General features: G+C 40.8%; 1 long non-coding RNA gene across 2 annotated transcripts; it reads left to right on the forward strand.

Moving 5' to 3' along the window:
- Window positions 1-2,437: 2,437 nt before the first annotated feature.
- Window positions 2,438-10,483, forward strand: LOC114101084 (uncharacterized). Of its 2 annotated transcripts, XR_011705281.1 has the most exons (3): window positions 2,438-2,787; window positions 3,733-4,318; window positions 9,598-10,483. It is a non-coding gene; the product is annotated as an uncharacterized lncRNA (long non-coding RNA). The 2 variants fall into 2 exon arrangements; XR_011705280.1 differs by lacking the exon at window positions 2,438-2,787 and having other exon boundaries at window positions 2,795-4,318.
- Window positions 10,484-11,351: the final 868 nt, after the last annotated feature.

Raw genomic sequence — 11,351 nt, forward strand, 5'->3', positions numbered from 1 at the left:
CTAATTAAAATAACTTTTGGATATGGTAGATTAAAGATAGTCTTTTAAAACCCTGATTTAGTGAATGGTATTCAAATATAACTTATATTCTTGAGTACTTTTATTCATGATTATAATGATTACTTAATATTATATCATTTATATTTTTCCTTCTTACTGATTATTTATAAACATAATTTTTGCTAGGTACATAATATTTTATCACAAGATATACTGCTTTTTACTTAACTATTTCCATATTAAAGGACACAAATTTTATATATGGTCCTTCCTAGCTCCCAGAGTCTTTGTTCCAACACAGCCAGATATTTTTGCACATTTGACAGTCTCGTGAAATTATAGACATGTTTTCCCACTTACAAAAACACATTTACAAATACTTAGAAAAAATTTGGTCTTAATTTTGAAAGGTTTATGGTCACCAGGAACCTTATCAATGGAATAAGAAACCCTCAGTCTAAGATTTCCTGTCTTAGAGCATTTGAGCTTCTGGCAACTTTTTTAACTTGCAAGCACTCATCATGATCAGCTTCTTATTTCTGTTGTTCCTGATCTATAACAAGTTGATGGAGAATGATCTAGAGTCATAATTTTCAATATTCAGTAAACTCATATCATGGGGCAGACTCTGTTCTAAAAAGCTTTACACATATTAACTCATTTGACATCCTTACAACCCCATAAAGTAGATATTATTTTGTCTGAATTTTGTAGATGTGTCAGTCATAATCAACTGGGCTCCAAGAAATGCTCCAAACAGGTGAATAGATAAGAGCTGACTCAATTGTCCAGAAGTCCATGCAGCTAACAACATGCAGAACCGGGATCTGATTACAGATAGTCTGGATCCATACCCTTACTCTTACCACAACACAATACTGTCTCTCACAAATCACAAAAGCTGAACCTGAAACAACTCATGTTTGACAACATTACAGATTTTTACTTACAGATTATTTGAAAGTCCCTACCCTTGTTGGTGCAAACCGTAAATCCCTGTACTCAAAGCTCAATCATGTTTGTACTCCTAAAAACAGACAATATTGTCACTTATTGGCTGAAATCTTGCCTTCCTTTAAAACCCTCCTACCTTGCCTTACCTTAAATCATAACTGTGGAAAAGATTTTTTTTTTTAAGTTTGTACACGGTACCAGTATTTGAATGGTACTCATATTCTAAAATAAAGCTCTAACATGAATCTCCAGGAGGTATATTTCTATAACGTTAGAATTCACTAAAAGAGTTAAACAGATGGCTAATAAAACAGATGGCTAAAGATCAGGGGACTGTGTGTATGCACATGGTGGGTAACTGTCCAGAAGGGAGACTCAGACTGACAATACTAGTCAAGATATTTCCAGCTAAGTAAAGTAAATGTTCTTTTAATCAAGCAAAAGTAATAATATGAAAAAGAAAGAAAATGCAAAGTCATCTGAATCTTGATTTCTAAATATGCAAAAAATTCTCTTTCTTCCTCCCCCAGTACTTTTTAGGAACCTGGCAACACTGGTCAAAAATCAGGAATCATAGTAAGACACTAGCATTTCTCCAAGCACAAACTGAAAAAGAAAAAAAAGAAAAACAACTTCGAGAGCCACATCTGCCTTCATCCACACAATTAAAAGGGAGACTGGAGTCTTATCTCTGAGTTGATAGGAATTCTCAGGATAGAGGTCTGCTTGCAAGCAGCTCTGATATATGTAGCTGGTACCTAAAGAGCTCCTGGAGCACCTCTATTAGGATCCTACCTCCAGGACTTCCCTATCATATCTTTCCAGGAGCCTGTCATGTGGTCACCTGCAGAACTAAGTCTCTTTTCAAGGACTCAGACTTTCTTGTGGTCATTTATCTGTAACAGGCTCAAAGACAGCCTAAAGATAACCTAGAGCACGTGGCCAAAGTAAACCAGACCTTCGAATAAGATCACACCCCGTCGCACTCACCATCACGGAGTCACCTTTCAGCCCTGTCACGCCGTCTGTCACACACCATCCAGTTCAGCTGCTCGCGTGCACGCAGGCTTGAGGCTCTGGACACAACAAGCTGTCCCGGCCTTTTTACTTCCAGCAACTCCCGGGTGTCACCCGCACCCTCGCTGCCAGTTCAGATCCGACTCCGCTACAGCTCGCTGAGCCCTCCCGGTCACCCGGCGCTGATTTACTTCCTCGGACGCGACCGACTCAGCACGCAGAGTCCGAGAACCTTATGGACACTGGAAAGGGACCCTGAGACCGAGGTTAGTGTGGACATGAAGGCTTATGGGAAATTAGAACCGGGAAACCCTCGCAGGCTGGGAATTGGATCATAAACTTGTTCTCGGCAAGGAGACTCACCCCGCCCCCAAAAGCTCTATGCCCCGGAGACTTCTGGGCAATGTAGTCCGCAGCCTGAGCGCCCCCGGAAGTTGGAGCGCGGGCGGCAGGAATGCTCCCGGCATGCAATTCGGCTGGCTTGTGAGAGCGCTTGTCCCGAGTCCGTGCCGGTGCGTTGTTCCGGGTTCGGGCGAGCCTCACGGCTCCGTGGTCTTTGATGTGGTTGAGAGAAGCCAAATGTTCCCAGCAAAGGCTGAGGAAGGCATTCTGGAGTCCAGAGCGGGTAGAGATGGGAATGGGGGCGTCCGAGGACTTAGGGCTGAGTGAAGTCCAAGGGAATGGCCTGAGGGAGACCTCGAGATTACCTGGGGGCCTTAGATTACCTGCGCAGTGCCTGGCGGTTGAACAGATGGCTGTGTCATGGCCTGAGCTGGTGAATTCGCTGTCGGGACCCTGTGTGGAATTACGTTAATGGTTAGTGTCTGAGCTCCCGCCCTTGTGAGTTGGCTTCTTTCGGGGTTAGAGATCACGTCCCGCTGGTGGAAGGTCACACCGGGGTCGTGAAAGAATGCAATGACTGGGGGTTTGTGCGACGGTCTCTAGGACCGAGAGACTCGAAGAGATCTGTAAGATTCTTTCTGTTAATATCTGTAACCAAAGATGACTTCAGTATTTGTGAGATTTTTTTTTTAATTTAGTTTTTAGTTTTAGGTGGACACAATATCTTTATTTTTTATGTGGTGCTGAGGATCGAACCCAGTGCCTCATGCATGCTAGGCGAGCACTCTACCACTGAGCCACAACCCCAGCCCCTGTGAGATGTTTTTTTAAGTAGACATTTCTTGGTCTGCATACCATGGTGACCATGAAAATGGATCACTGGCCAGCTGTGATTTTTAAAAAAACTGTTCAATGTTATCTAATTTGGTATGAATTTAATTACCTGACTATTGGCCACTATGTGGAAAACTGTGGTTGTGTGTTGTGATTGTGAGCGGCAATAAACTGCGGTTACATTATCTGTAAAATATATTGGGTTATTACAATTTAAAAAAAATTTTTTAGTTTTTAATGGACCTTTACTTATTTATATGTGATGTCAAGAATCAAACCCAGTGCTTCACACATGCTAGGCAAGGGCTCTACCACTGAACTATGACCCCAGCCCAGTTACTTTGTGTGTGTGTGTGTGTGTGTGTGTGTGTTTTACTGGGGATTGAACCCAGGACCTTGCAGATACAAGGCAAGCACTCTACCAACTGAGCTATACCTTAGCCCTTTTAAAAGATCCAATCTAACTAGTCCCTCTGAAGTGTGCAAAGGTGGAGAAAGAGTAAAGAAGGAAGCTCACACATAGGAAGTAAGAGTTCATTCGGCCACTGAGCCACATCCCCAGCCCTAATTTGTATTTTTACTTAGAGACAGGGTCTCACTGAATTGCATAGTGCCTCGCCATTAATGAAGCTGACTTTGAACTTGGGATCCTCCTGTTTCCGCCTCCAGAGCCACTGGGATTATAGGCGTGTGCACCTGGCTACATCTTACTGTAGCATCAAGTTTAAGATGCAGAAAAAGATTTGCAGTTTATCTGGTATTATTTAGATATGTATTCTGAATCAAAGATGTTTTCTGGAAAGAGTGCAAATCAGTATATATGGGAAGCCATTCTCGCACGTGATTGGTCTACCTCCCTGACTGGGTGTCAGGCGTTCAGACCAGCTGTGTCAGAGCCTTCCCCACCCTTTCCAGGTGGGAGGGCTTGTCCGTGTGGGGGTGTGACTGACCATTGACCTGGAAACCAATCATTGACCCTGACCTTGGAATGCTGTCCCCCTCGACCTTCATTGGATGGAATTTTCCCCTGAATTTTTTGTTCCCCAATAAAAGCCCACTCTCTGGCATGCGTCTTCCTCTTTCCTGCTGGTCTCTTGTGTAAACCTCGATACCGCCAGGTGGCTGGAGGCAGGAGCCGGGAGAAGCCGTCTCTTACCTGGGCAAGAAAAAGGTTAAATTGATTATGTATCTTTATTTTGATCTCACTAGTTAACTTCTATGTTTGGAACCTCTAGTATGAAGCTAGCGTGCTGGTCGCGCGGCAGAAGTATAACTTTTAAAAAGAAAGAAGAAATCAAAGTAACATGAAGTCATGAAGTGGCTGAGGTAGGCTCCCATTCTTCTATAATATTGAAGGGACTTGAGCAGATAAGTTTGGAGAGCCCTGGGTTAAGAAATAGCTTTCCACTTGTAAAGACATGTGGATTGAAACACAGCCAGAATTAGGAAGTCAGATGTACTAGATTATAGGTCAGGTAAGGCAAAGAACCTTTCTGAGACTACATTATATGTAGTTATTCACCACATAACTACTTGCCTTATTTTTAAAAAGTAATAATTAACACGTTTTGTTACATTCTAAATATACAAAATGTCACTTCCATTTTCTAAGCAGGGCCTGATTTCTCTGTTGCATCTGTCAATAATGACCCTATTCTTCTGACATGTCTGATGGTCTCCTTTTTTCTATCTGGAATGGAGATAAAACCAGATGAGGCTGGGTGTGGTGACACACTAGGAGGATCAAGAGTTCAAAGCCAGCATCAGGAACAGCGAGGTGATAAGCCACTCAATGAGACCCTGTCTCTAAATAAAATACAAAATAGGGCTGGGGTGTGGCTCAGTGACTGAGTGCCTCTGAGTTCAATCCCCAGTATGCCCCCACACACAAAAAAAAAGGAAAACACACGAAGCTCCTAAAACTAATAAAAGATTATAACTGGGTTTTATCATATAAGGTTAACGTGGAATTTGAAATTAAAGACATACTATCTTAATATTATTGTCTCTCCAAAATGAAATACTTAGTTATAAATCTGACAAAATATGTACAAGATCTATGAGGGAAACTGAAAGACCAATAAAATGAATCAAAAAAGAACAAATAAGTGGAGAGAAATTCCATGTTCACAGATAGAAAAACTCAGTATAGTCAGAATGCCAGTTCTTCCAACTTGATTCTAGATTCAATGAAATCTCAGTCAAAATTCCAGCAATTTTGTGGATATTGACAAACTGATTCTAAAATTTATATGGAGAAGCATAAAGCCCAGAATAGTCAGCACAATATAGAAGAAGGAAAAAAAATCACAGGACCAACATTAAGTTATTTCAAGACTCTATAAACTATAGTAATCAAGGTCCAGTTGTTGTATTGGCAAAAGAATAGGCAAATGGAAATGGGGGTATAGCTCAGTAGTAGAGCATTTGCTTAGCATGCATGATGCTCTGGGTTCAGTCCCCAACACTGCCAAAAGATAAAAAAGGAACAGGCAAATAGATCCATGGAATAGAAAAGAGACCTCAGAAATTGACTCATATAGTCAACTGATCTTTGACAAAGGGGCAAAGGCAGTACAATAAAGAAGAGGTAGTCCTTTCAACAAATGATGCTGGTACAATTGGGTATCCACATGTAAGAAAGAAAAGAACCCAGATATAGATCTTATACCCAGTTACAAAAATTGACTCAAAATTGATCAAAACCTAAATGTAAATTCAAAATTATAAAAACTACTAGAATATTGCAGAAGAGAAATCTGAGTGCAAGATCTTGGATCTGGCATTAACTTTTAGATACAACACCAAAGACAAGATCTGTAAAAGAAATTATTAAAAATCTGGAGTTCATTAAAATTAAAGTTTCTGGGTTAAAGACACTGTCAAGAGATTGAGAAGATTTGCCACATGCTGGGAAAAAAATGACATATCAAACAAAGTTCCATTATTCAAAATGTACCAAGAACTCAACAATAAGAGATTAAAACCTGACTTAAAAAAAATAGACAAAAGATCTAGAGACACCTCACAAAAGATACAAATTTAGCAAATAAGCACTTGAAAAGATGCTCAATATCATGCATGAGTCATAGAGAATTTTAAAAGTAAAATGAGATTATCACACCTATCAGAATAGATAAAACCCAAAAAACTAACAACACCAAATGCTGGTGAGGATGTGGAGCAACAGGAAGTCTCATTGCTGCTAGCATTGCAAAATGGGTATAGCCACTTTGGAAAACAGTTTGGCAGTTTCTTGCAAACTAGGCATTCTCTTACCATACAATCCAGCAATTGCACTCTCTGACATTTACCCAAATTAGTTGAAAACATGTTCACACAAATCTACATATGCATGTTCATAGCATTTTTTATTCATAGTTGCCAAAACTTTGAGATTTTTTTTTTAATGTTTGTGTGTGTGTGCTGTGTGTTGAACTCAGGGGTGCTCCACCACTGAGTCACATCCCAAGGCCTTTTTTATTTATTTATTTATTTTGAGATAGCCTTTCTAAGTTCCCCAGATTGGCTTTGAATTTGCAATCTTCCTGCCTCAGTCTCTCAGTTTGCTGGGATTTCAGGTGTCCACCACCACAGAATTGCCAAAACTTGAAAGTAACCAAGATGTCCTTAAGTAGGGAAATGGAAAAATAAACTGTGGTAAATCCATGCAATGGAACAGTATTCGGCACTAAAAATAAATGAGCTGATATCACAGCATAAAAAGACACTGAGGAACCTCCAATGTGTATTACTAGATGAAAGAAACCTATCTGAAAAGGCTACATACTATGTGATACCAACCACTTGACATTCTGGAAAAGGAAAACCTGTGGAAATAAAAATATCCACAGTGGCCAGAGATTAGAGGGAGAGGGAGGTATGAATAGGCAGAACATAGAAGATTGCTAGGGCAGTGCCACTACTCTATATGATATCATAATAGTGGATACATGGCATTATGCATTTATCCAAACCCATAGACTGTACATTCTGTAAACTATGGACTTTAGGTAATAATGATGTGTCTGTGCTGATTCATTGATTGTAACAAATTTCTCACTCCAATGCAGGATGTTGATACTGGAGTGGCTGTGTGTGTCAGAGGCAAGGGTGTTTATGGGCATCCCCCCAGTACCTTCTGCTCAGTTAAGTTGTGGACCCAAAATTGCTCTAAAAAGCAATCTTTAAAAAAAAAAAAAAGAAAAGAAAAACTAAATTTAAATTGAAGTTTTTCTAGGAATGCAAGGTTGGTTTAACATCAGGAAATATAGGTATGTCACTCACCAAAATAGATTAAAGGAAATTATCATGATTATTCCATAAATAAAATTAGGATTTTGACAACATTCAACAATTATTCCTGACACAAAACTTTTGGCAAAGTAGGAAATGAAGAAGTGGGAACCAGCCACAGAGACTAAGAAGAAGGAAACAGAATTGTGTTATTTCATTGACATCAAGGGGGAACGAAGCAAGAAAGCAAAGGTGGTTAGTTACAGATGAAGTCAAGTCATGTGGCACAAAGCACTGCCCATATGATCTAGTAAGGCTTGAGTTACTGAGTTTTATAGTGAAAATTTATACCAAGGCCAAATACTAAAATAAAACTTTGAATTTTACTGTGAGGACATCAAACTTTTATTTGTCTCAATTGTCACCCAGAAAAATTCAAGGAAGTAATGGCTGTGCATCTTAATTATTAATCCCAACTGCCCTTGAAGGAGATAATTAACATGCTGCTATATAATTATTTGGATCAAGCCTGGCTCAATGGCACATGCCTGTAATCCCAGCTATCCAAGAAACTGAAACAGGAGGATCACAAATTCTTTGACTCTTCCTCCCAACCAGGAATGTTGCATCAGGATGGGGTGAAATAGAAGAATCTGGCACTGCCAAGAAACTTCAGTTCAGTGGTTCTCACACTTTAGCATGCACCAGAATCACCTGAAAGTTCTGTTATAACAGATTTGTAGTAGGGTGGTGGCACCTGCTATTAGTCCCAGCACTCAGGAGGCAAAGGCAGGAGGATTGCTAGTTAGTCCTCTGAATCACACTAATCTAGCTTCAACACTCCACAGTCCTAACAGATGTTTAAAGTTGAAACTTTATCCCATGGGCGATTGTTTGGGTTTCTTCTATCAGGGGTCTTTGTAAACTTACATTCATGTCCCCACCAAAAGGCCTTGATATATATTTAAGATGGCATATAAATTTTAAATAATGTGACTAAATAACTACAAAAGTCCAATATTTTGAATATTTACACCTTTTAAATAAGACTCTTGCTGGGCACAGTGGCACACACCTGTAATCCCAGCAGTTCAGGAGGCTGAGGCAGGAGGATTTCAAGTTCAAGGCCAGCCTCAGCAACTTAGCGAGGAACTATGCAACTCAGCGAGACCCTGTCTCTAAATAAAATACAAAATAGGGCTAGGGATGTGGCTCAGTGGCCAAGTGTCCCTGAGTTCAATCTCTGGTATCCACCTCCCCCAAAATAAGACTCCTACATCATTCTTTTAGGTTTAAATAATATAATTTTTAAAACCATCCATATTAAAATAAATGAACAAGTCAGAAAGTGTGTTTTAGCAATCAATGTATGTAAAATATTTCAACAAATCTAAGGTGCCACTGATTGTAGAAGACACTATTGTTTTATGTACCTCTTTATTACTCAAGGTTCAAGAAGGAATGAGAAATAATTTCAATTGTTTCACTCAGAAGTTAATACAGGAACTTGATTTCTTGAAAACCAAAGAAGCAGCTGGGTGCAATGGTGCATGCCATAATCCCAGCAACTCAGGAGACAGGAGGATCATAAATTCAAGACCACCCTCAGCAATTTAGTGAGATCCTGTCTCAAAAAAAATAAGGGCTGGGGATGTAGCTCAGTGGTAAAGCATTGGCATCCTGGGTTCCATCCTCAGTTCCGCAAAAAAAAAAAAGAAAGAAAAGAAAAGAACACAGAAATAATTTTAAAAATTAGAATAAACTTGAAAACTTACGAAACAGTCATTTTCCTGGCAAGCTATAACTACATTGACAGAAGAAACTTTTAGTAGACAGCCAGCTTTCAATGACATAGTATCAGTAGTTTAGAATTTAAATCCTAATCACCAGGTTTAGGCAACTGTGTGAAAGAGCTTAATTAGGGTTCATGTCATGTGTCATTTACTTGTCATTTCAGATCCTCTTGACCTTACCTGGGCCTGAGGTCTTTGGAAACTTGTTTCTATTGGGGGTTGGGGGGAGATTGAAACCAGGGGCGCTCTACTACTGAGGTACATCCCCAGCCTATTTTAGTTTTTATTTTGAAACAAGGTCTCACCAAGTTCCCAGACTAGCCTTGATCTTGTGATCTTCCTGCTTCATGTCCCAAGTCTGAGATTACAGGTGTGCCCCACCACACCCAGTCTGAAACTCGTTTCTCTTGTTTCTCTGCAGCAGCAACCAACACTATGTGAACTCACGCCAGCCCACATGGGCACAGCAGCAGCAGCCCCTGACCTCAGGCTGCACTGGGCACCTCTTCCTTAAGCCCTGGGGCTTCCCTGTGGATGCCAGCACTTGACACTTCAGAGAACCCGTTGAACTCCCGGACAAACACAACCTGGAAGCACAGCAAGTTCGTGCTGTCTGGAACCTTTCATGAGTGACAGGAGCCAGTGGCTAAATTCATCTCCCTTCTTGAATCGCACTTGACAGCTAGCAGTGGTCAGCTCAGGCAGACAATCTCCAACGCCCTCCCCTGCTCTCCCTTATGTCAGCTTCCCCAGAATGGTACTGCCTGAGAAAACAGCGCAGAAACTTCTCAGTGTTCTCCTTGTGGGGAACATAAGCCAAGAGGCTTGTTTCCAGGGGAGGTTCTCGGAAGCAGACCCTTGTACTAGGACTTCGAGTTGATTGTTTACCCAAGTTTGGCCCAAGTCCATCTCACAATGAGGTCCATGAGTGCATGAATCCACCCTGTGGTTATTTTCCTCCACCTTTTAATTTATTTTCCTCCACCTTTTAATATATATTTTGGATAGATGCACTTCATCATTTGGTAGAATTCACCTCGATGGCTTCTGAACCTGTGAATTAAGGGTGATTATGGTATAAATGGCCAAGTGAAAACACTTGAAACTTACCACTGTATCATGGAAAGCCCTGTAGAGAACTGTACCTATGCCAAAAACTTAAGAGGGTACATGATCATTTTCCCCCATCATATCCCCATTGATTTCTCTTTGTCTCTATAAAAATTTACATGTCTAAAGCAAGTGGATGTGGTAAATTAAAAAATTATCCCAAATTGTGAGTTAAGTAAACCTGTTTTCTTTATAAATTTCCCAGCCTTGGGTATTTTGTTATAGCAGTAAAAATGGAGTTAAGTCAGGCCCCAACCAAATAGAGCCAGTAGTCCTTATGGAGCTGGAGTAATGTCCTGTAGCTCCAGTGCACTGCCTGGTGAGAACCGTTTAGTTGCTGGGTTATGGGGAACAGGGGAACCCAGGGTGACTGTTGAAGAACTAAGTTGGGCAGAGTGGGGAACCTGGACTGCCTGAGAGCTGTAGTATCTCTAGGGATACCAGTCTGAGAGAGACAGGAACAGAATTACCATATGTAGCAAATAAAAACACAGGAACACCTAACAAAATTGGAATTTGGATATACAACAAAGAAATTTTGGATTTTTTTTTTCTGGTACTCATGAATGCTGAGTATGTGCTCCACCATTGAGCTATACACTCAGCCCCAACAGTTAGCCCTTTAGTATAAGGAGGTACCATGAAACATTTGGTACATAGTTTACTGAAAATTATCTATTGTTTGCCAGAAATTCAAATGGAAATTAGCATCCCATATTTTATCTGACCTCCTTATGAATCACACTAATCTAGCTTCAACACTCTATAGTTGAATGAACTTGGAAAAGAAGGGATGGGAAGTGAGGGGAAGAGAGGCTGAGGAAAGGCGGGGAGTTATAAGGGGTAGTAGAAGGGGCTGGGAGCTGGAGGAAGGAAAGAAGTGGTGGGAGAGGGCGGGGTTGGAGTGTGAGGGAGGCAGGGATGATGGTAGAGAAGTGGAGGAGAAGTGGGGGTAGAAGGATGTGCCAGGAGGGGGTGAAGGGCAGTGAGGGAAACGGAGGATACAAGTGAGAGGAGGGTAGGAAAGGGGTGGACAATGTAAATCCTTGGAAAAGGCAAAGAGGT

Source organism: Marmota flaviventris, chromosome 18 (assembly GCF_047511675.1).
Source record: "Marmota flaviventris isolate mMarFla1 chromosome 18, mMarFla1.hap1, whole genome shotgun sequence".
In the NCBI taxonomy this organism is placed as follows: domain Eukaryota; kingdom Metazoa; phylum Chordata; class Mammalia; order Rodentia; family Sciuridae; genus Marmota; species Marmota flaviventris.